Source organism: Dendrobates tinctorius, unplaced genomic scaffold (genome assembly GCF_039654945.1).
Source record: "Dendrobates tinctorius isolate UK_male_01 unplaced genomic scaffold, ASM3965494v1 ptg000156l, whole genome shotgun sequence".
NCBI lineage: Eukaryota > Metazoa > Chordata > Amphibia > Anura > Dendrobatidae > Dendrobates > Dendrobates tinctorius.
The window spans coordinates 29,440,645-29,445,375 of NW_027361823.1; positions in this window are offsets into that span (position 1 = coordinate 29,440,645).

The following is a 4,731-nucleotide window of genomic DNA, read 5'->3' on the forward strand; positions in this document are numbered from 1 at the left end:
TATACCGTGGATTAGGCAGCACTGTTCCACTGCCGCTATCCCCTGTGGAGCCTGCATCCACCACATTAACCCAGTGCACAGTGATGGACACGTAGCGGCCCTGGCCATGCCTACTGGACCATGCATCTGTTGTGAGGTGCACTGTTATGAATGGGTCACCGAGGAGGAAAAAAGGAACACACGCTAAGTCTCAGAAACCCAGAGAGGTTGGTAACTATGCAGACTGCAGAGCCCTGATCTTAACACACAACTAGAAGCAGTCGTGGAGCGTGCCTACGGTGGCCCTGGACGCCTCGTCACAACCGGAGAGCTAAATAAACCTAAAGTAAGAAAAGAGGAGAACTAACTCCCCAGAGCAGACCCCAAAGGAAAGACAGCCCCCCACATGTATTGACGGTGAAGCAAGATGAAAACACAAACAAAGGCAGAAAAATAGGCTGAGCAAACGATGGGGCCAAACTAACTTGAAAGAACAGGAAAGGAAAGATACTGTCTTCAATCTGCCAAAAAACCCTACCAAAAATAATGTCCAAAGCTTCTGATAACAAAATTACCCTGAAGTCACTAGACTTCTCCCACTATATCAGCTCTCTGGAATATTCTGAGACAGAGCAAAAAGAGGGCAATCTAATAAAGGACAAATAGGCAAATTGGCAAATACAGATAAATAAGAGTGGAAATTCAGCACAGCCCAGCCGGGCTGGCTGACCACACAAAAACTGAGTTGACCAACAAGAGCAAGTGTGAACATTAGCAAAAAACAAACTTAACTTGAGATGACTGGAGCAGAGCTGAAGTCCAAGACCTGAGAAACAGACTGAATCACAAGCAACAGGATAGGGCGTCGGCTGTCTTATATCCAGTCTGATACTCCAGAAATCCAATCACTATCCTCCTCGTCAGGTGGCAGACCATTAGCAATTAAACTAACCTCACTACCTCCTGTCACTACCAGAGGGAGAACGGAAGGAGAACTCCCAGCTGGTGGAGCAGAAAATGAGCTCATAACAGTGCACCTTTCCACTCACTGATTGTTTGAGTGCATGGACAATGCGGTCTTTCACATGCAGGTGGAGGGCAGGGATGGCTTTTTGAGAAAAGAAGTGCCGACTGGGTAGGTCATAGCATGGGACAGCGTAGGCCATGAGCTCTCGGAAAGCTTCGCTTTCAACCAAACGGAAGGACATCATCTCTAATGAGATCAGTTTGGCAATGTAGGCATTCAAAGCCAGTGTACTGGGATGAGAGGATGAGTACTTTCTTGTCCTACTCAGAGTGTCTACTAGGGTGAGCTGGACTTGAGAGCTGCATATGGGGGAACTACACAAAAATTGAGCTTGGTTTGAGTTGGTACACATGGAGCATATAAATGCATGTTCACATGGCCAAAAAGCATACAAAACTGTTGTGAGTTCATTTTTCCCTTCACCATTGAGGTCTGATGAACTCCCTCCTCTGGTGAAGGAAGGTAGTGAGGCTGATTATCAAACACCTGGGAAGCTAGATGATGACTGGGTGGCTGGAATTGAGGACTGGATATAAGGCTGCTGACGCCCTTCTTCCTGGCTGGTGATTTTCCTGCTGGATTCTTGGAGACCAGTCTGATTCCTGCTTCTCAAAGCTAAGTTTTTCTGCTCTGCTTTGTACTCTTCAGTTTTGTTTTTGTTTTGCCTGGTTTTTTGGGAGTTCTGCCATCCCCGGCCGGGGGTGAGCTGAATTCCATTTTTGTCTCTGATCTGTTGATCTTTTGCTCTGTCTTCAGAATATACCTGAGTGCTGATATAGTCTTTTGAAGCCTAGTGACTTCAGGGCCTGTTTTTCCTATCAGTCGGTTGGCTCATTTTGATAGGGTTTTTGCGGATGGCAGACAGCAGCTTTCCTATCCTGTCCTATGTAGTTAGCTTGGGCACCATCATTTGCTCAACCTATCTTTCTATCTGTGTTAGTGTTTTCATCTTGCTTCACCGTCATTATATGTTGGGGGCTGCCTATTGCTTTGGGGTCTGCTCTGGGGCAGTTTAGTTTTCCCCTTTCTGTCTTTAGGCTATCTAGTTCTCCGGCTGTGATCGAGGGGTCTAGGGCACCGTAGGAACCCCCCCACGGCTACTGCTAGTTGTTGTGGATAGGTCCAGGGGTCTGCAATCCGATAGCTGCCAACCTCTCTGGTTTTTCTGGACTTAGCTGGTATTTTGTTTTTTCCTTCTTCGGTGACTCATCATAACAGAATCACCAGCCATACTGCAGATCCTAGGGTACTCAATAGCAGGAGAGAATTGTAAAAAAAAAAAAAAAAAAAAAAGGGGAAAAAAAAAAAAGTGTCAGAATTTTTTTTTTTTGTGTGCATATTTTTTCCTCTATATCTCTGAGGCCGTAGGGGGAATTTTTCTCTCAATGGAGATGAAGCAATTGTCTGATCGTGTGGAGCAGCTCGCTGCTGAAGTGCGGGGAATTTCCGCCTATCTTGCTCATTCACATGCGGCTGAACCAAAGATTCCCACTCCTGATGTGTTTTTTGGGGATCGGTCTAAATTCTTGAATTTCAAGAATAATTCTAAATTATTTTTTGCCTTGAAGCCTAACTCGTCGGGGAACTCCGCACAGCAGGTTAAAATTGTCATCTCTTTGCTGCGCGGCGATCCCCAGGATTGGGCGTTTTCTTTGAAACCTGATAATCCTATTCTGAATAATGTGAATGCATTTTTTCAAGCCTTGGGGTTGTTGTATGATGAACCTAATGCTATTGATCAGGCTGAAAAGACCCTGTTGGCATTAAGCCAGGGTCGGGATTCGGCAGAGTTGTACTGTCAAAAATTCCGAAAGTGGGCGGTCCTTACTACCTGGAATGATGGTGCCTTGGCAGCCCTCTTTCGGAAGGGTTTGTCAGAAACTGTAAAAGATACTATGGTGGGATTTCCTGTTCCCTCTGGTCTTGACGATTCTATGTCATTAGCCATTCAGGTGGATCGGCGTTTACGTGAAAGCAAAACTACACGAGAGATGTTGCCACCTGTTGAACAAATGTCTGAACCTATGCAATGTGATAGAGTTTTGTCTAGGGCGCAACGTCAGGAGTTCAGAAGGCGTAATAAGCTGTGTTTTTTTTGTGGAGATGCCTCGCATATTATTTCTGTCTGCCCTAAATGAGAGAAACGTTGTGCACACACGTTTTCTGTGGGTGGTGTTCAACCTAAGTTTCTTCTGGCAATTACTCTGATCTGCTCCCTGTCCACATTTTCTGCAAAGGCTTTTGTGGATCCGGGAGCAGCCCTGAACCTAATGGACTTGGATTTTGCTAAACGTTGTGGATTTCCTATGACACCCCTGCGGACGCCTATCCCTTTGAGGGCTATTGATGCTACTCCTTTGGCGAAGAATAAACCTCAGTTTTGGACCCAGGTGGTAATGCGGGTCGCCCCAGACCATCAAGAAAATTGCAGATTTTCGGTGTTGCATAATTTGCATGATACCATTGTTCTGGGGTTTCCCTGGTTGCAAATCCATAATCCAGTTCTGGATTGGAAATCTTTGTCTGGGGTGAGTTGGGGTTGTCGGTGTGCCCATAGTGATGCTCCTGTTTTCTCCACCTCTCCCCAGTCGCATGATGTTCCTGACTATTTGGCTGACTTTTATGATGTATTTAGTGAGAATGAGTCTGCGTCTTTGCATCCTCATAGGAGTTATGACTGTGCAATTGAGCTGAACCCGGGGTGTAAATTCCCCAAGGGTCGGCTTTTCAATTTATCTGTACCCGAGCACGAGGCTATGCGATCCTATATTAAGGAGGCATTGGAGAAGGGTCATATTAGACCATCCTCTTCACCCTTAGGTGCTGGTTTTTTTTTCGTGGCTAAAAAGGATGGTTCATTAAGGCCTTGTATTGACTATGGTGCCCTCAACAAAATTACTGTTAAATATCAGTATCCGTTACCCCTGATTTCTGACCTATTCTCCAGAGTTAAAGGTGCTTTCTGGTTTACCAAGCTTGACCTCAGGGGGGCGTATAATCTTATTCGCATTAAGCATGGGGATGAATGGAAGACGGCGTTTAATACTCCGGAGGGACATTTTGAGTACCTGGTGATGCCTTTTGGGCTCACTAATGCCCCTTCTGTCTTCCAGTGCTTCATGAACGATATATTCCGAGACTTTGTGAATAAATTTTTGATTTTCTATCTGGATGATATTTTGATCTTCTCCAAGAATTGGGTCTCTCATGTGGAACATGTTCGGACTGTGTTCCGGATTTTGAGGGAGAATTCCCTGTATGTCAAGGGATCGAAATGCCTTTTTGAGGTACAGAGTATTTCATTTTTGGGATTTATTTTGTCTCTGTCAACTATTGAAATGGACCCGGCCAAGGTACAGGCCATTTATGATTGGGTTCAGCCCACTTCTTTGAAGGCCCTCCAGAAGTTTTTGGGTTTTGCTAATTTTTATCGGAAATTTATAGCTAATTTTTCTGGTATTGCCAAGCCATTGACGGATTTGACTAGGAAGGGTGCTAATGTGCTGAATTGGTCTCCGGAGGCTGTTTCTTCCTTTCAGGAGCTGAAGCGAAGATTCACTTCTGCTCCGGTTTTGCGGCAACCTGATGTCTCACTCCCTTTTCAGGTGGAGGTGGACGCTTCTGAGATTGGTGCAGGAGCGGTGTTGTCCCAAAAAGATCCTGTGACATCTAAAATGAATCTTTGTGCTTTCTTTTCCCGAAAGTTCTCCCCATCCGAACGTAAC